Source organism: Lonchura striata, chromosome 3, assembly GCF_046129695.1.
Source record: "Lonchura striata isolate bLonStr1 chromosome 3, bLonStr1.mat, whole genome shotgun sequence".
Lineage (NCBI taxonomy): Eukaryota > Metazoa > Chordata > Aves > Passeriformes > Estrildidae > Lonchura > Lonchura striata.
In genome coordinates, this window is record NC_134605.1 from 88,563,129 (window position 1) to 88,584,998 (window position 21,870).

Sequence of the window (21,870 nt, forward strand, 5' to 3'; positions counted from 1 at the left end):
AACACACCATGTCTCTGCAAGGATGCGTTTCGTTAGGCTCAGGCTCAAGCTCACAGACCAAGTGCACGGAGTCAGTTGTGTCTGCAGGAGCAGAGCTGGGTGCATTAGTGCTCCACAATGCTGAATTTGTCCTCTTAGTCCAAAAGTTGACTCAGACTGCTCTAGAGTGAAACTGCAGAGATTTTCTTCACATTGAAGATAAAGGATATGTAAGCTGGGAAAGGAATGATGATGGGGCACCCCATGTGTTCATCTGCTGCTAGTAGAAAATTATTGCCTACATTTCTATGTCTAATTTTAATTTTCCAAATATAAGGAAAATACAGACAAACGAGTTCAGAGGAGAATTGGCAAGATCACCAGGCTGGAGCACGAGCTCTGTGTGCAGAGGCTGAGGGAGCTGGAGTGAATAAGCCAGGAGGAAGAGTTATCTCCAGAGGGCCTAAGAGCTGCCTCCCTGCTGTCTGCAGGGAAGGTGTTGAGGAGACACTTCACAAAGGTGCATCTTGGGGGAATAAGAGGCAGTAGGTGTAGCTTGGGACAAGAGATGTTCAGACTGGATAAAAGGAGAAACTTTATCAGCATGGAACAGTGAAGCCAAGGAGCAGGATACCTAGAGAGGCTGTAGAGATAGAGGGCATTCAAATTGTACTTGGCTGCAGCCCATCAAAACGCAGTATCTTTAAACTAACTTGCAGGGCTTTTTTTGGAGGTTTTCATTTTTTTAATCTCCAGTAATCTAGTTGCAATAGCTGTGAGTTAAATAAGGGATTGCCACCTGAGGTCTCAGATTTCTGAGTGAGCTGAGTAACTTCAGTGCTCTTATTTATCTTTCTTGTTAGCACTACACAAGTATGAATTTGGAAGTGATTTAGGTATACCAAGAAGCACTCACAGGTGTAGAAATACTCTTAGTTCTTACCAGCATACCCTTTTACTAGAGTTTTAGATTATTCAGAAACCCAGCATTTGAACCTAAGAAATTAACAAAAGGGGGGAAAGCCCCATTTTTTTTTTCTTCCACTATCAAAAAGTGGCATTCAAAACAGAGAGAGGAATTAATAAAAGTGATACCAGTATAAAGAGCAATTTATACAGCATAGACCTGGTTGCTTTCGTGTAAGAGCTGGCAAGAGAAAATTGCCAAACAAATCACTTTTAATAGGAGATATTCATTGCAATGAAGAAACAAGAATATTTTAAAATAATATTTATTTGCATTTTTATGGTATTAGGAATGCTGTAATCTCAAAACACTTTTATAGTCAGACAAGGAAATGAATGCTAGTAACGAGGCATCTGTTAATTTGAACTTTCTATTACAAATGGTATCATAAGAGATGAATTAACTGGTACCAGAAACATTGATAGCTATGTTCTGGGGAAGGAGACTCAAAAATAACTTCTGAGAAAACAGTTTGACTTTTTATTTGTCACTGATCAATGTGATCAGTCATTGAAGTAGTTTGGAAACTATAAAAAAATCTGTGAATACATTTCCCTTTCATACTTTTCATGTTTGGCTAATGGTACTGCTGGAACAACAGTAGGACAAGTCCCTTCATTCCAGTCAGCAAGGGATGGTAAAGGAAAGAAGGGATTCTCCTAGAAAGGATTCCCACTCAACTATGTCCCCTGCATTTCCCCAGAACCCACGTGTAAGCAGACTATTAGGTGTACAGTTTTCAAGGGAAGCACTCAGTAAAAGAGCATTTTTTTTTAAACTGAGAGCATTTAACACTGCTTGTGGGTTGCCATTGAAATGTTCTCTCATCCTTCTAAGACTAGAAGCTTCCTTAAAGAATTAGAAAAAAAAAGCCTTTTCCAGGGTAAATTACTTAGTCCTAAATGTTTGCATGTAAAATAGGCTCCCTGACAGCACCATTTTGTCTTGGATTTTTTTTTTTTTTTTTTTTTTTTTTTTTTTTTTATTAGTAAGCTCACAACTTCTACTGTAAAGTTAGTGAAATGGAATCCCCTAACAAAAGGTAGTTATTGCACTCACTACCACTTAAATATGGAACCTGATCAAAAACATTGAAAGCCATTGGAAAAGCCTCTCCAGCTCAGCTGTTGCTCTGATGGTGTTTGTTTGAAGATGCTAGCTCTCTTTACCTACATATCCTTTGACACCTTGCAACAAGGGGTTTTATTCACTGGGCACATTTTCTGAAAGCAGAGCCTCACATGTCCACTTTTCTTTCCAAATTTCTGTACAGAATTAAAGAAAGTCAGTATGGAATAAGAGATATTTGAAACCAAATGTTTGTTGCACAAAGAATGCACACGTGCACACACGTAGGAGGACCTTTCAAGATGAGCGATCCACGTGACAGAGCAACTGACAGAATATGGCTAATTTTACTATCATCACCATGGGAAAGATTTGGGTTGCATAGAGACAGTATGCAAAGATTGCATAAACTGCCAAACAGATCATAATAAGAAAATTAGTTTAGTAATGTGTAGTACTGTCCTGTACAAAAACAAACAAACAAAATCACTTTAGACTGTGTGTAACATTAGGCTTTTATGAAAAGATAACTTTTTTCCCAATGGAAATATGCTCCTAAGTTTTTATTGTAAACTGTGTTCTTATGTTTAGAAAACTGGAGGCTTTTCCAATGGCTTTCATATATATGGCTTTTCTCTGTGAAAGAAAATAAAAATCAGTTTTGCTTACAGGTTAAATTTCCTGGTAAAGGGTGATGGAGATGTAATGATGGGGTGTAGAACAAGCTACTTAATGCATTTGAGAAAGACATGTGAACCGTATTACAACTGCTAAAATAAAGGCTTAAAATAGACTGAAAAGAGTTGTAGCATTTTCTTCAATTTACTGTATTGTTTATGCCAGCAGTACTTATGCTTGGTCACTATTAATTTCAGTTTTTACTTGAAGCATTCTTTAGTACTTTGGCCATAGTGGCTTCAGGGTTGCTAAGGGTCAAGCTTCAATTTCAAATACCTTGGATTTTTTTTTCCCCAGTGGGCTAGTTGGACTGCTCTCAGTATATGCTGTTGTAAGGGTGGTGTTTGTATGTGTAAACTGAAAAAAAATATATTTCTGGAAGTTACTTTGTGATTTAACTGCTTCTTCACTGTGTAGTGGGTTTTTATCAGTGTGATTAAATAGATACAGCAGTGCAAAACATAGTCTTTTTATACCTCTCTCCCTGTCCCCTTTCTTTAAATGTTGCTCTTGGACTGTGTTTTTGCAGCTATGATAGACACATCCAGTACACAGTACATTCATGATACCTACATCTTGGATAAAACATCCCAAAACCAGACTCCATTTTTTGCAGGAGAACAAGACTGGGCAGTTTTAAAGTACTTTGAGGAAGTTTTTCCCCTAAATCAGAGATTCTTTTACCAACTGACCACAATCATGTGTCTTGCTGTCATCACTGCTCTTTATTTTTTATAGGGAGTGATTAACCAGTAATGGTTCATATTATTACTGGTAGTTGGATAAGTAGCCTGCAGGAACTTTCTTCTCATTTATGACATTTCTGTGTTTAAAATATATGATGTTTAAAGAAAAGAAATACTAACACTCTAGTGCTACCTATTATATAGTACTGTTTGTGTATGAAGACTGCATTTATGTCGAAAAGTGAACAAACAAGTCACTGAGGACACTAACCACAACAAAATTTGTTGGATTTTGGGGATGTGGTTTTCTTGTTCAAATGAGGTCTCTATGGAAACAGGTACTAGTCTGAAGTGACATTAAAAATAAATAGTTCTCAAGTATAACAGCTTGAGATAATTGGCAATTAGGAATTTCATGATGGAATTGCAAGGATTTGTATATATTTTAGGTTTTTATGTGATCTGTTTAGCTTTACTGAAGACACTAGGGACATTCTTCAGATGCATAAAAAGAGATTATTTTTTCTAGAATAAAGACTTCACTTACAGCAAGGAAAGTGCAAAAACTAAGGGATACTGTAGAATCTACTGTGAGTTACTGTTCAGACTTATTGTGAACACATTCTCTTCAACAGTTAATTTCTGCCCGAAGGAAATAATTGTAGCATCAACGCCTTATTCTGCTAACTAAAGTCACCTGAAATCTGTTGAAAAATGTAGTCTCTTACATGAATAAGTAAATTATAAGTGCTTTTTCTTCAGAAAGTACACTGTTTCTCATTTTCTGAACAATTGCCTCATTCGTACTTTCTTAACTAGGAAAATCAAGAGGAAACACAGGCTATTTCTGGTGCACAGTCTGCTATATCTGTATGTAAGAAGTATGTCAGAAATACCAATGACTTCATTCAGGGCTTGAGTGGTGAAAATATATAGACTTTGATTCACTAATGTATATCTTCACTTTCTCTTCAAGTTTCTGTTTTGCAGCCACTGCAGTCTGTTAATTATTTGAGAAATGAGCTGAGTTGAAGTGGGTGGTGTATCAGCCAGTACAATGGCTTACAATGAAAAAACCAGCATGTACAGGACCCACAAGATACTGTGATATATCTGTTATCTGCTCACCTTAATTTTTAGTTAATTTTTACTTGTAATTTTTCTGTAAAACTCATTTATTACTGTTATATAACTTAGAAGAAAATGAGGTACTCTATTTTGATGGGGAACTGATCATGGGCACATCCTAAATTTTTCCTGTGTGATAGGAGGAATATTCTCAGAAATTTACGGAAGAATAGCAAGAACAGTATTTCCAATAATTATTATCAGCTAACTTTGCAGTAAGTCATAAAGGAAAATAGTATACTGATTTTAAATTAAAAGAATATTTAAAAAATCAAAATATGATGAGAAAACAAAGAAAAATTTTACAATTTTTCTTTCCAGGCAACAGAAGGCCAATGGCTATTTTGAAGCTTTAAGGATTTTTTTTGATGAGTGTGGTTAGAAGAGGTAGTAGATTTCATGTGAATTGTTATTACTGTGTTTTTCTGGCATCCAGTGTATTTGTCAAGTTTTAAATGAAATTTTCAACTCAGGAAGTTTAAGGTCATCATTTGACATACATCTTGTGTTAATTCAAAAAACAGTGAAAAGTGGTTGTTATTGTATCCATCTGTAGCAGTAGAAAGCAATTTTAGTAGACTTTGGAATAAATACATATAAGATGATACACATTTTTCAACTGAGTCTGACATCTGACTTTATGAATAAAAAAGACCCTATTAATCATGAGGTGATAGAGTCACATACATTGTATTTATCATTCTTGTTGGAGAGTAAGTTGTCTCTAGTTAATTTTTTGAAGAATTACATAGTAATTATACAATACAAATAAGAAAGTAAAAGATACAGTTAACTACTGCAGAAGCTTAAATTTTGGTCTCTAATTTTTATGTTACTGCTTCACAAATTATAGTGTGTGCATGTAGGGAATGTAATTTTTTCATCTATAATTGAGCAATATGCATATAAGAATGTGTATGTGAATAATACTTAATTCCATGGCTTAAAAGGAACTTAAACTAACTATACATAGATTATATCCAACCTCAGATGTGCTCATGCAATCTAGAGAAAGTATGCAAGGACTTTGCATCAAGGATATAGAAATAGTATTTTCAAATAATCTTCAATAGTATGAATGATCAACAGTTCAATATCACAGTATTTATTCCCTGTAGCTGACACAGCATGTTGGCATGTATAACCAGACTGCACAGAGAGGGATCTATTGTCACTTAGCTGGGAGCACAAGACTGTGGATATTTTATTGAAATACTCATTTTTGATCTATACCAGATAATTTTGTGGAAAACAAAGAATCTTTACTTGTGGGTAGAATGCCACCATATTCTCCTTGAAGCAAGCAGAATTCCTGACTACTGGAGATCTATTCTGATATGCAACTGAAGTGTTTTGATTATTTCAGTTGATTTGTAATGATGGTATAGTACCTCTAGTTTGTATGCTCTGTCCAACCTCATTTTGTACATATTATGCATAGCTCTTGGGGATTCCCGAATGGTTTACCTATGGCATTAGTGTCTGCAAGGAAAGGAAAGATTAAAGTACTTACTCGTAATGATGAGTTGATTGCATAAAATACCTTCTAGTCTTTCTAGTGTAAGACAGTTTCCTTCTTCGCTTTTCACACCTCTTCTATCATTTTCTTTTGACATTCAATGCCTTATATTAAGGGATGAAGCTTTTTTTGTAAATATTATAAATAATACTATAAAAATACTGAAAAATTGGGATTTTCATTTAACTAGGCTCAACAGTCTACTCAAAGTCAGAGGATCACAGACTGGACTCCTTTGATGAAGTTTGAAGGAACAGAGAAAATAAAACAGGAAGCTCTAAGTGTTTAACAAACCAGTGCATCCTTAAGGGTTACAGATCTTAAATTATTTTTTAAGTTTTCCCACCTCTTGTAGAGGTATCCTCTTAGTAGTGCTTTATTGTTACTCCGTACTTCTTCTGTGTTAAAAGTCCTGAAGTATATCAGTGTCTCTGTCTTTTCTAGGTGTGTAACAGGACATTCTTGAAAACCACATTCCATAAAAATGGCTTAATGGATAATGAGGTGTTCCAGTAAAAGAGACTATTTGCTATTTTTCCTTTTCATTATTTTAAAATAGCAGTATACAAGTCCTATGTGCTATAGAAGTAGTCTTGCCAGCTATATGTTGATATCAATGTACACTGTAAGATTGGAGTTGTCAATATGTATGACAGTGTGGCAGACTTCAGCTATTAGAGCTGAAAACAGATTTAGTACAAAATAGAGAGCTAAAATGACATATAGCAGGGCTGAAAGCATCATTACCATAATACTTTTAAAATATTTTGGAAGATTTTTCTAATGGTTGTATTTTTCTGAGAGCTGCTGTTTCTTCTTTTTATTCTTCTTAGGCATACTATGGTTTCTGACTCTTGGTCTTTTGTTCTAGGACTTCAGTCTATCATGGGTCATTGTTGACTGTTTTGTGTCTTTTTATGTGTAGGAGAGAGACTTTGTGAGCTCCTGTGTAGTACAAGTGTGTGTTCAGACTCAGTGATCCACATGGTCTTCTCAATTCTGTGTGACTGTGAAAACTCCCCACATATTTTCATGTCACTGGTTAGGGAAGTCTAGAACTGGAAATTGAAAAGCACCTCTTTTCTCCCTCAAGTCCATCATTGCCTCCATGTGTAGGCAGCCATAAGCAGCAGACCTGAATGGATTTTGGCAGGGGGAAGAGGCACAGGTGACTGCCTTGTAGCACTCATGAGCAGGCAGCCACAGCTCTGCATCTGTGTAGGGATAGAAGACATCTTCACCTGCCACTGCTAATGCCAGTTATTTGCCCAGTAAGACATAAACTGTGAGAGCAATTTTTGAGGCCATAAACTAGAATTCAGTGGGAGCTGAAATTATAAATAATATAGGATGAGTAATGCATAATGATGAGTAATACTTACTCATGTAATATTACTCATGTAATAATAATTACATTTTCATCAGCTGTCCTGAGTTACAGGACACACAAACCAAAGCAGTAATTGTTCCTTAACAATAAAGTGGCTGATAATTATCTACTGCAAGTCTCTCTCTCTCCTGTTGCAGACTTTTCTGTACTCTTGCTTTGCATCCCTTTGTGGAGTTCTAAAAGCTGTTTCCTGATACTCTTGCTGGAAAGTAGTTACTGTGGATTGTTTTTCCAAGCTGTTAAGATACTATAAGTAAGTGGTGCATTTTTAGGTGTGTGATCTACACACAGGTTTCTCCCAGTTCAAAGGAAGTTAATTCCTTGCTTTTTCAGATATATTAAAAAATATTACAAGACATTTACCTATACCTATCCATAGCAAATTACAAGTGTGAAATGCACAATCTTAAGCAATGCCTTGCATGTGAAGTGCCAAGTCATCAGCAGATGCAGTCCCAGTAATTTCAAGGGCACAGTTTTTCTCTTGGCTTCTTGCTAGTTGTAAAACGTTATGGATGCCAGACTGCCTAACAGGTGTTGCCCTTTTACTTTCTGTATTCATTATATAGCAAACACCTGATTATGTGTTTTTGTCCATCCTTTAGTTAGTTATCCTTCAGACACTCTTGTCTTCCCATCTGTCTATTTCAGATAGACCAGTCTCTTTATAATACCTAGCCTTTCTTTTATGTTTTCGTAACAGCAGATGATATGGATTCTTGTAATATTGTAGAATTCTATATGTAGTACTCTATTCTATACTACTATATGTGGTATTCTGTCCTGACTAAATATTTGTACCATTTATATGCATGACCTACATATGGTCACCTTTATTCTTTTCAGGTACACCTTTATCCTTGTGGAAATGAAAGAATTGAATTTTTTATTTGAAGGCCTCAATAATATATCGTAACAGGAATAAGAAATGGGTATTTCAGAGATTCTTTTGTATAGGGGTTAATATTGCAGCATCTGTGTATGGTTTTGGGTATTTAGCTACATGTGGTAAATTACAGTGTAATGAATTCAGTAGTCCATGGATATAGGTGTTCATTTGTGCATATACTGTTACTCTTATAACTATATATTTTCTTCTGACTCTGCTCCAGTGTTGTTCACTATGGTATTTTATGCATCTTCTGATAAGGAGCTGTATTTGTCATTCTCAGAAGTAGTGTCAATGCAACACTTTAATGACCTCCAAAATTCTGTCTGTCATGGGTTTCCCATTCTCAGACCCCTGAGAGATTCGTGGTTTCTTTCCTTCTTTTTAGTTCCTGACATCCCACATCCTTCTCTTCACATATAAGTTTGTCACCACTGACAATTAAATAATTAAATAATTAAATAATTAAATAATTAATTAAATAAATAATTAATTAAAAAGCTTGCCTCCCACTCATATGGAATGTAAACTAAATAAATTAGAAGTGAAAGTTTTCCTTGTTAGTATGTCTTTTTTTGACATATATTTTTTTTCCTCAAATTTTAATTTTAAAAAGATAGTAAAATCACTTGGTAAACATAAACCTTGTTCAGTTGTTATTTTGAATGTTTCTACCAGAACTGTGCATAGGGTAGTGCTGCCTTAGGTCCTTCAGACAGAAGCTGTGACCATTAGGGCTGTGTCCCCTACAGCTCAGCTTGGAGTTGAATTCTTATGTGTCCAAAAATGGCTTTTTTCTCCCTGAGATACCCTGCTTTCTTCTTGGCTTATTCCTGCTGTATCTGATAGCACATGAAGACATAATAATTCTTCCATCCAAGCATGTGGATGTCCTGAGGATGATTTGCTCCAATATTTGTGTGTTGCTTGTAGGCTATAACTGAGCATCTCCACTAAATATGTGAGTATTAACAGGCTGCTTAAAACACCACTGACTTCATAAAGTCATTAGAAGAGGATCCATGTCATTAGTGCATGTTAACTAACATTTGTTCTCTTCAAGCACAGAAAATTAAATAAATGCAATGGGAAAAAACCTTACATGCACTTAGCCGTGAAAATAATTAGTGTAATTAAATACGTTTCTTCAGGATTATTAGTGAAAATTATTTTAAAAAACTGTGAAAGGCATTATCAAATGAAAACAGCATATACTTACATAAGAGTACAGTTGTCAATCTGTCTGTTTCATAAATATACAAGAAGATACTGACTTTCCTGATTTTCTCTGTAAATTCTATGTTTTTTGCTGCTTTATTGTTAAATAGATAACTAATCAAAATAATCAAAATACTGAATAGTCTGTGTATTATGCTGGTGCAGATCACAATATATTTATATTGTTATATTTATATATTTTATTATTTCTTTACTTTATTAACTAATATATTTAAATATATTTAAATATATTTAAATTTATCTTACATTGTACAGTACATGCAATGAGTATGTTTTTTCTTTATATTATTCTCTCTAATGCACTTCAGGTTTTAAGTTGTTACATAAATATTTTCATATTGCAGAATGATACACTAGCATCTCTTTATCTTAGGTTCAGAGGGATTTTTTTTTTTGGCATCTCAACATTTGTTGTCCAAGTGAAACAGGAGGAAGTACCAGACATCCATGTTGTCACTGCAGGATAGCCCTCAAACTCTAGTAGATGACTTAGGAACTATGTTTTTGCAACATCACTAAACCAGTTTGTTTAGGAAAATGTGGATAAAAACCAAATTTATTTAGTATTAACAAAAGGTAGCTTAACATATGAATGTGAGCACAGTGAGGGGAATGTGATGTTGAGCTGTTCACTCTACCCACTTCTCCATTTTTTAATTAGCCTGGATTTTTCCCTTCTTTTTCTGCTTAGTTTCTTTTCTTTTTTAAGTCCATGATTAAACAAGTGTTCTTTGACAGATAAATATTACTCTCCCAAGTATGAGGGACAGCATTTGATATTGTTTATTTATGCATAGGAAAGAAGGCAAAAAAAAGTGTTAATATTTCAGTCCAAGATTTTTATGTGATTTATTATTCATAAGTTTTTGTAGTTCTGGAAAAAGAAATCACTATATTGTTTCAATGGAACGTAATTTGTGGGTTGGAGATTAGAGCAGTGGTATATTTATTTCAATCAAATCTTGCAGATTTATAAACATCAATATGTTTAAGACCTCATACAGAGTTGGCAATGTCTGTTAAAGATTTATTGTTGCAGTAGCAGCATATTTGTGGAAATAATAAGAGGCTATATGGCACTTTTGAACTGCACCTGCAATTTGCACTGATGTCTGTTCAAGAAGCATCTGAATGGGTTTATCCTATATGCCCTCTGAAACTGTGGTCAGCCAAAAATTGCCTGTCCATTTCAGTGCCCCATAAAGATTTGGTGACTTAAAAGTTCTGCCTTTCTAAGTAGGGTAGATCAAAGAGAAAATGACAGTGTTGCTAAAGAAATATTATACTTAGTGGATAGAAGACATTATCAGGAATTTCCTATCCTCTGGGTAGTTTCATGACTCTTGGTCTCACAGCTTGTGAGTCCTGCTTTTATAGCCATGCTAAAATAATTTTCTCCCAAGCAGACTGATCCACTGAGTGGTTACTAGCCTTGAAAGTAATGTCCTTTTTCTTAATATATTTTTAGGGACCTCTTATAGCTTGACATACTTTTTATTATCTTCTTGATTATAGCAAATGAGATATACTTTCATTTTGGAGAAATAAAGATACAGTTTTCAGCACTTGATATATTCAGCTGATAGAGCAAAAATGAACTGTCCTCATTCCATTTTGAGCCTAGAAAGATTTGTTGATGAGTAGTCTGTCACATTATGTCATATCACAAAAATTTCCATCTTGTGTAATGATCTCTTGTTATTACAGAAGGATGAATGCAGCAGCAGGACATTTCTACATAATATTTAGTTCTGTGTAATATTTAATCCCTCTGTATAAACTTTTCCACAAATATTGGGTTCTTTTTAGTTTTAATTCCTCATACTTTCAACGCTTTCTTAACAGGGCTTGTTTCAGTGGGTGTTATAATTGAGAGAAACCAAGCTAAACTTGCCATTTGTCTTTAAAGCAAGAAAACCACTTGAGCAACCTTAAGCAACTTTCAGTTGAATTGTGGTCACTGAAGCATTTTGCTGTTTCTGATTAGTCCCACAGAGTGTGAGCATCCTCATCTTGCCAGTTCAGAGGACTCATTAAAGCCTGGGTAAGCTGTGATGATGTATGAGCTATGGGTATGTAAATTCCCTGTTAGCAAATGCATTCTTCATCTTGTCAATTTTTTGCTACCTGCTGCTAACTCTGTAGGTAACCCTGTGCAGCTGATTGAGGGAGAAATATGGAAAGTAGATTGCTCGTAAAGAAATAGTAGAGGTGATCCCTATATGTTCATAATTAGGCTTCTTTGGAAGACCTATGAAAACTGATTTTCATGTTACTTGGATAGAATAACAATGCAACATAGTGTTGCTCTTCTGTATTTACCTTACTACAGAGACATCTATGATTCTACCTAATATTAAGGCAGTTTTACAATAGAATAAACAGCATTGAACTGGCAAGTTTGAGATGCACATTATATATTTTTGTATTGTTGTAGGTTCAAAAAATGATTTTCAGAGTAAATTCTCAGATGTTGTGAAGTAGTTTCTCTGTAGAAGTTCAGCAACATAAAAATACTCCTGCTATATTAGTAGTGACCTTCTGTATCAGTAATTTGTTTTCCAGCTGATGGAAATAGATTTTCTTTTAGCCATAATGATGCTCACACACACAGTGAGTGTACAGTGATACTGCTAATGCAGAGCCACGCAATCAGCACTTGGAGCATCACTATAATGACAGCATAGCAAAGGGTATTTCCTGTCAGAATTACACCTTTTAAGTTCAATTCAACTCGTTGAGGGTGGTTTTTTTTTGTTTTAGTTACTACAGATTCTTTTCCTTTTTGCTTGTTTCAGATTCCTAGAAGAAAAAAAGTTTATGAGCATTTTTAAAACATTTTGGGCATTTTCAGAAAAACAAGTACATAATTCTGATGACTTCCATTTGCTTACTAGCCTCTAAGATTGTTTCTTGTAAAGGTAATCTGTGAAATTTACCATTATTAAGAAGTGAAAGTAAACAAAGCACAATTATGGCCAGCTAGGAAAAAATTACTGTATATTGCACTCCTAATTAGCTGTGTATGCTTTTAGTAGTCATTCACTTATCAGTATATTTTATTTAATGAAATCAAGGTGATTGTTTTTTTCAGCTGAACTGTGAGGCACTCTGCACACACCAACCTGTTTGGTCATAGGAGAGTCTCAAATGGTAGGTGAATATGTTCACAAGTACTCTTTATACATACTGAGAGATTCCATACAATTAATAATGAATCAGAGTAGAATTATTTCATGGCAATCAGCAGATCAATTTGAGAAGGTTTTCTTAAAATATTTACTTTGTACAGAGATTGTTCCAGTTACTAGTGTGAGGGGTTTTGCACAGCTGATGATTGTTTCTAGGACTATGTATGAGTGACTATCCATCAATCATATTGCCTAATTGGCAGAGATAGCTGTTTTTTACTCTGTTTGGGGAAAAACCCTAAACCTGCTTGGAAAACCCAATTTTTTAAAAAAATACCATTTAAATGAAGACCTGCCTGACTGCATGTCTTCCTTCTGTTTGATTGCTTTAAATTAATAACAGTGCACATGTATAAAAAACTCTCAAAATCTTGACATCTGTATTGTCTAAAGATATATTAACAGCTTTTTTCATGCTAGATTAGTTGTACATTAAAAGCATGTCTATCATGCAGTCAATATCTAATGTATGGTTTTTGAAAAATTGATATTTTTGAAGTTGTTAGATTATATAACTTCTTGTTGGGTGTTGTAGAAATTGTGTTTTATTTTTTTTACCAAGCTTTTTGTTGTGGAACATGAGATCTATTAGCCACGTATTAAGATTAGTATATAGGCTGGTCAGAAGAAGAGGTGATGATTTTTTTAGATATTAAGAAATCCTACGTTTCTAATACGCAAAATAATTGACAGTCATTAATCAAAAACTAAAAAATGTCTTTTTAATGCATATTATGCCAATATTTATTATTTATTAATTTAAATGTTTTTAATATTGATTATTTTTGATAATTATTAACAGCAGTTAATATCAGGTTATTCAGTACTTCAGACCTTATGTTGATTTCTTTGTGAACATATCAAACAAATGCAGCTTGAAAAGATGCATGAGTTTTGCCTGGGTGGTTTCTGAACCTGTACCAAAGAGAAGTCTAGTATTCTTTGATTTACAAAAGATTCATTTTTTTTCTCCTAATTTTTACTACCAACTGTCCAGTTCTCTTTGGATAAAGGAGCTTGGAATATGAGCATGTTTGAGCATGAGATTATTCCTTTGGACTCTGGAATAACTTAAAAGACTCATTTAAGCCCCAACAGTAAGAATTGTCTCTTCAGCCATAACTAGTCTGTTTTATAAATAAGTGCTAAAGGATATTGCCAGGCACTTGAGCCAAACTGGCCATGCTGTTAAATTGTCCAATGTTTCCTGACTTATTTTTGACTTGGAAACAGGACAGTATTTCACTAAAATTTACCTTCTTTTAGTTTTCAATTCAAGAAATATTGAAAGATTTATTGGGCTTGTGCTCTGTGAAAATTCCATAAAATTGATCAGTTTACACCAGATTAAATGCCTTCTATGACTTTAAATGGCTTCTGTGTCTTTATTATCTAGTCTCATCTTACATGAAAAAGGAAAATGCTTCTTCAGATTAAAAAATTAAATGATGCTTTCAAACAGTTTATGAAATTATTTCCAGTAATTCTTTTGCTGTGTGAAAATTCAGCACTGATGCATATTTTTCCAATATTTACATATCACTAGGTCCCCTATTTAAAGCAGCATGTTTAAAAATTAATTTGTACAGTTGTTATCTCTGTGTTGCTATGTGTGCATCTGCACTTTGTTACAACAGAGAATTGTAATTTTCTTGTGAGTCCATTTGTAACAGTATACTGGATGAGAACCTGTTGATTGAGTTGTTTTGCAGTTTCCATTCTAAACTTTGATGATCACTTGGTGGTGGTACTGTTGCTTGTGGGTAGAAAATGGCAGAGAAGTGGGAGAATCTACAGAAGATCCTATACAGAATAGAATCTTCTGGGCTACAGAGCAGCCCTCTGTGTGCCTTGCCCCAGAGAGCTCAGGCTGGTGAAGCATCATACCTTGCCCTTGGCCTTCTCAGCATGTCTCTTGTGACTGTAGAAATGCAGTTGTGACATGATTTATATTATGCTGCAGTTTTAGAAGAAAGTCACAGCCTCAAATGTATATTCACAGAGAAAGCAGAAAACTGGTGCTTTTGGCAGGCACTGACTTTGGATTGTAAGTGGCACCAAGGAAGACCCCATGTTGTGCTGAGTATGTGAACAAATCTTTAGCTCAAGCTCTCTGTATAAATTTGTATGTAATGTTCCTGAACATGCATGTCCCTGGAAATATTATGGAACTACAATTTGAAATAGTTTAGAACACTTAGTTAAATTGTAGAATTATTAGAGGTAATAGTAGTAATAATAGCTTGCTCTTTGCTGACTACATGCCCTCTGTGTTAGTTGAGGTTGGGTATCAGTGCATCATGACTCTCATTCTGCCAGGACTCTCATTGCTGAGGACGTAGATGGAGGCTAGGCAGAGGTTACTGCTCAGTCTTCTCCTACCCCATGGTGGATTTGTAATGCATGATGGATTTCACCAGTGACAGTTTCCCAAAGACAAATGAGGCAGTGGGGAGCAGGTAAAGAGGGAACCAAATTCTGCTGTGTAAATCAGCAAGACCATTCAGTGGCATCACCTGAAGAACTGGTTGGTAGCAACTGTCTGGTATTTGGAGATAGCCCAGGTTTTAATGTATCATTGGGCTGAAGGAGAAAATTGAATTCTTGGCAAAAAGAGCACATAACCAGCTTGTGTTCTTCTAAAATAATCTCTCTGATTACAGAAGTCCTCTTGGTTCAAGATCTCATTAAAGATCTTGAACATGTATTCATTTTAATGGCCATGAACAACTGAATGTGTGTTTTATGTACATTTATATGATGGTACTTTATCTTGTATTGCTGTATTAAAATAATTTTCCCTCTGTACTTGACACGGGTGCAGCTGCACCTCAAGTGTACTGTGTTTGGCTCTGGGCCCCTTGCAGGTGAGGGTCAGCCTCTTCCCTTAGCAACCAAAGACAGGATAAGAGGAAATGTCCTCAGGCTGTGCCATGGGAAGTTCAGGTTGGACATCAGGAAGAATTTCATGAAAAGGATTCTTAAACATTGGAACTGTCTGGCCAGGTGGTGCCAGTATCTTTGGAAGTCTTCAATAAATTATTATACATGGCATTTAGTGCTATGGTCAATTTGGCATGGCAGTGTTTGGTAAAAGATTGGACACAATGACTGTGGAGGTAATTTCCAATCTAACTGATTCTATAATTCTACAATATTCATTGGCATTACAATAAAATAGTTCCTTCACAAATTACTTGCTTTTATATTATCTGGTATCTGGTTAAACATGCTTATCAAGAATGCTCTAAAAGTTTTTGAAAATATTCCTTCATACAAATAAGGAAAGGTTTAATGAATTAACATTATACTGAACAGCATGTCCAGCTGTTCTGAACAGTTTTCAGAAGGATCTGATGCTTTGGGGCATCAAGCTCCTGCCCTGTTCCATTGCCTGACCCTCCTCTTGGTAAAGAAATGCTGCCTGATGTCTAGTCTAAACCTCCTATGGCACAGCTTTGAGTCTTTCCCATGGGTCCCGTTACTGGATACCAGGGAGAAGAGCTCGGCACCTCCCTCTCTAATTCATCTCATCTGGAATCTGTATGGAGCAATGAGGTCACAACTCAGCTTCCTTTCCTCCAGACTTGACAAGCCCAACGTCTTCAGTCGCTCCTTTTAAGACCACCACCTGCCTTTCGTGCCACCAGCTTTGTTGCCCGTCTCTGGACGCATTCAAGGACTTTCACATTGTTCTTAAATTGAGGCCCAGCACTGCAGCAGTTCTCAAGGTGACAGTGCACCAATGCTGAGTTCAGAGGGGTGGTCACCTGTCCTGACTGGCTGCTGATGCTCTTTGATGCATCCCAGGATGATTTGCCTTTCTGCCTGCCCACTGCTGACTTGTGCTGAGCCTGCTGCTGACCAGAACCCACAGATATCTTACAGCTTCTCTCCAGCCACTCCTCTCCCAGTTTATACCTGTGACGACTCTTACTTCATTCCAAGTGCAGAATCTGAAATTTAGACTTGTTAAGCTATTTATCATATCCCAGTGTTCCAATCTGTCTAGATCCCTCTGCAAGCCTCTTGTCCCTCAGGAGAGTCAACTGCACTTCCCAGTTTGGTATCATTGTTGATGGTGTACTCGATAATCACTAAAAGTATTTCACTTGTTTTGCAGACTAATTAGATTACTTTTTAATAATATTGATAAATCTTTCTAATTAATTTTCGAATTGCATTTACAACATATTGCATCATTTATATCAATACATTACTGTTGTCTGAGAACAAGAAACAAAACTGTAGTTGAAATACATCTGTTGTAGTATTTGAATTGTGACAGCTTCTAACAAATATATGTCAAAATATCTGTTTCTTGAAGAGGAAGGGATGTTAAGGCAGTACCTCAGATATGTAATTTAATTCAAAATGCCCTCAAAAATGTCAAGTAATAAAAACCATAAACCTAAACAAAATAAATTTTTCAAACTACTGAAAAATTACTTTTCAAATTATATGAACATTCTTAAAATAACTGTGTAATAGATTATAAACTACTTCATAATTTAATAATTGAGTTTCACTAATTTTTTTTGCTTTACTCAGAAGAAAAAAAATAAGGAATTTCTTACAAATCAGAAATTATTTATTTTGAATAGCTCAATTTTAAAATTTCTTTGAATAAATTTTTAGAAATTATTAGAATTGAAACAAAACCTAAATTTCCTGAAGTGGTGTAAAATGTGGTCAATAAGCAATAAGAAACTGACTTTGTAGATAATTTATTTTTAAAAATATTTTCATGGTAGCCTTCATTATCGCATATTTACAGGTTTTGTTTCTGTTTTCATGGGGGGAGATTCTACTTCCAGTTTAACATTTTTTCTCTATGTATCATGAAACCTGTATTAGAATAGAAAGCAAACATTTATAATAATTTGCTTGGTCATGAAAATAGTGGTCTTTAAGGAGTGCAGTATGGGTAACAAGGTTTTTATAGGATATGAGCTGCTTGAAAGAGACATGGTGTATTTTTCAAGCTTAAGATATCACAGCTGTACCTTTCTGCTTCCTCATTTACTGCAAATAAATTTTTCTTCCTAAAAGTTCCATTAACGTTGCTTGATATCCTCACAGCATGCTTGCCTTATGTTAAAGTGTCTTCATCTCAATAATTACGTTGTTTTACTGAAGTAAGAAGTATTTGTTTAAACAAAATATTTGTTGCTTCTGAATTTGGGAGAGGTTAATATGGTGAATGTGAAAAAATGTTAAGGAATCTGGCTAACCCCAGAGTTGATATAGCAGTGATTGCTGTAATTAATTTTTTCCCAAATATTTTCTGTTGCATAGTGTAACTCCACAAAACCTATACCATCTGGCTGAAAAATTTCCCATTTAGCTCTGGTAGAAAGGTGATATTTTGTCTTTGAAATAACAGTTAATTTGTCACTCAGTACTGCAGAATAATCACTTCTGCTCCATAGACAGCCTAGATTTCAGTGTCAGTAAGGGTTTATAAGGTGTTCAATGTCCCTGTGTTTAAAAGGAAAAAAAGGCAAAAGATTTACATTTCTACACTTGGCATTAATGGAGCATGTTTGCTTAGGGATTCTTAGGACAATTCCGTGCAATGCATTTTTGGTGTCCCAAATAGTTCTAAATTTATTTGGTTCAGAAGTTAATTCAAATTAGGACCACATAATTTCTGAGTAAATATGTCCAAACACTAACTAAATGCAATTAAACCACTCTACATTATATATTTTTTTTAAAATACATTTTTAATAACACTGTAAACAAAACCTCAGTCTTCTAACTAGCACCTTCTTCCATGGCACATCTAGCAGTTGTATATGCTGGATTTTCTTTGCCTTTTTAAAAACAGAGAAGATGTGATGCAGCACAGGATCCTGAGCTGTGAGGTGTTCCCAGAATGGCTGTCTCAGGTGGATATTTGAGTAGCACTGTGTGCAGTGCTGGCTGATATCTGTGTCAGACTGCACTAGATACAGCCCCTTTATGGGTGCTGGGCTCAGCCTTACACCTGCAGCCTGCTGCCAGTTTGCTCTGCTGTTTCTGTGGTACTTCCCTGTGCCATTTGTGCCTTTCCATGATTGCCTAATGTGGATTCATAGCATTTCTCACAGGTAATCTGATGCAGCCTAAATTTCTCTGTGTTCCCTTGGAAGTTCAGACCAAAGTAAAGCTCTTTTCCTTGTCTAAGTGATTTGGAGAACACAAACTCTCTAGTGAGAGGCTTAATATTGGCATAGGGTAGTCCCAAATCTTAACATTATCTTTGTCCTGCAGTCGTGTCCTGGGTATAGTCCCTGGAGAGAAACTTAATTTTCCATCCCATGGCTTCTAAGTTTCTTTATTAGTATGTTGAGAGGACTGTACCCAGCTCATACAGGAAGACAAAATAACAAAATATACTTCGACACAGTTTTCCCAAATAGTCTGAATAATTCTAGCAGGTTGATTCTGATATTTATAAGAAGTTAAATAAACATCATTGCGACATTGTGAAATATTTCTTCATTTTTTCCCCCAAGATACATTAATTAACATTCTTTTGACCTATAGAATTCTTGGGTTTTGCCTCTAATTATATTTTGTACTGAACTGCATATTTTCCATTTCACATAATCCTTGGTTTTAATAAGACAGTGTACTTCATTACCAAGTATTTGTAAAATAGGGTGTGCAAAACTCCTTAGGTTTGGTGATGCACTCCAAATTGCTTTTCCAGTCTGCAGTTACCAGTAACATGGTGTTTGGCTTAGCTGAGTAGAAAGGGGAAGGTCCTATTTTGTTCTTCTTCCATCAAAACACTTCAATTATGTTTGTTTAGAGTTTTCAAAAAGTATTTAGGCTAAGATATTCATGCTGTCTCCTTTTTAGCATTATAGTAGTAATCAATAGTCTTGTGTCAGTGTTACAGAGAAAGGAGATTTAACTTATTATTACCTACGTGTAATGCCTGAAATATTGAACGACTCTGTAGAAAATTCTGTTTTCATGCAAACATGTCACAGGGTTTTCAGAGTCTTACAACCTTAATCTAATCAAGTTGAAACTTTAGGACAGCAGAGACAATAAATATTTTGCTGTTGGATTTGAGCTGTAACCAAAGGCGACGTGGCAAGTCCAGCAGTGCCAGTGCTTTCCGGCCCTGCAGCCTGCTGGTATGGGCTAGCCACGTCTTAGCATTGCATGTCCTATCTCTGTAATAAGATGACTTCATTAAAAATGCATCTTGGAAATCACTCCAGTTGATTCCCGAGGACTGCTTGGAGGCTGTTGGAGAGGGCTCATGGACTGGCCCGAGGCCTTGCCTGAACAGTTGTAAGGATGCTGGTGTAACCAATGTCCAGCTATAGCGCTGCATTCGTCTCCTGGTGCTGTGTTCGTGCAGATACGCAGCCTGTGCAACCCCCTCTGCTTGGTGGTTTAATAATTTCCACAGTCCAAGCAGAAGCAAGAGCTGCTTGACCATGGAACCAAGAGCAATTCCTCTGCCCACTTGTGCCAGAGTGGAGAAATGGAAATGGGTTTTTCAAATCTGTGCAGGCACATAATCCAAATGACAGCATAGTCATTGCATTGTAATTATTTGTAATTAAATGAGCTGTAATGCATCAACATGAATATTTGAAACCTGGAGAACAGTCCTGTGTTGCATATGTATAATGTATATTTTAGTCACCTTAAAGTTGTTAATTCTGTGGTTTATGGTTCATACACTATTTCACTCCCCAGTGTAATATATTTCACAAAGTCCTGGCAATTTATAACTTCTTTTTATATATCTATATGAGGTAATTTTGACTGTTCCAAAACACAATAAATGGATTTAAACAGAAATAAATTGTTTGGCAAGGCTAGAGCAAAGTTTTTATTTCTGAAGTTTGTCCCAAATAGTATTCTAGCTTAATACTTAAAATAGATAGTGGGCTTTTTTTTTTCAAACGAGATAATGAGATTGAAAAATACCTTGTCACCTGAAAGGAAACTGATCTGATTAGATGTGTACAGTCACTTTAAACAAGTAAGGATTCATAGTAATTAACGGAATGTATTGGAGCTGTTAGTGATACAGTCTAAGACAAGGAGCTAAGAAAAAAAAAACCACTTGAAAGGGAAAATATGCCAAATATCTTTTTAATCTTTTTCTGACTTGTATTTTCCAGTAGCACAGGAAATCTCAGTTATAGGAACCATTTTGTATAGAATGAGAAGATATTTATAGTTCCTTACAAATTACTGTTTCTGCTTAGAGCTTGATTTGTTTTCAGAGGTGCTGTACTAAATTTTGCTTGGAGACATTGGCACATTGATTACTTCTAGTTTTCAGGTCATTGGGGACTGCACTCTGCTTATAAAAAAATTAGAGGTTACAGTAAAGAATCTTTGATGGAGTTAATTTAAGATACAAGGACTTGTTTGTATACGTATTCTACTGACAATGATATTTAAAAACCTCTTTTATTATAAAACAAAAAATATTGATTAGTTGTGAAAGTTGTCATTAGTGGTACGAGAGCACTTTGAGACCATTTATATGAAAATTAGGAGAAACTGAGTACACTGAATGTTTCATTAATTTTATGTAATGACATACATTTTTTCCCAAAGTATGCAGTAGACTCAGATTGTGTAATTTAACAGTAATTGTGATAGTAAATGAATATTTTGCCATGTTTTCTGAAGACTTTCCATAAATCCTGTGTTGTAAACATCTCTGACTCATTTTCTTTTTGACTGATTTCTTATCTTCTGTCTCTTCTGATTCTATGCAAACCACTTTGTTTGCTTTAATGTTAATAATAGATAGTTCTTCATCACTTTATAACCACCTATTCAAAAATAATTATTCAGGACTTTGCCAACTACCTCCTGCCTATGGCCAATAAGTTCTTCAAAACTCTATAAAGATAGAATAAATATTTTTAGAAAATATATTTTACAGATGAACCTTGATCTCTACATCTTAGAACAAACACATTTGCAGCTATTCTGTCTGTCCTGGTGAATTCTGTCATATTGTAAATAAATTTGATGCTTTTCAGTGACAAAGTAAAAGAGGAATTTTAATTAATGTCACTTGAAAAGGCTATTTCACAATTATACAACTTTCAAATTAGCCACTAAGTCTGCATCTACGCTAAAACGCTATAAAGTGCTC

General features: G+C 35.2%; 1 protein-coding gene across 10 annotated transcripts in view; it reads left to right on the top strand.

Annotated features, from left to right (window-relative positions):
- KHDRBS2 (KH RNA binding domain containing, signal transduction associated 2) overlaps positions 1–21,870 on the top strand; it is a 349,074-nt gene that overhangs the window by 72,268 nt on the left and 254,936 nt on the right. The gene's annotated exons all lie outside the window — the stretch shown is intronic.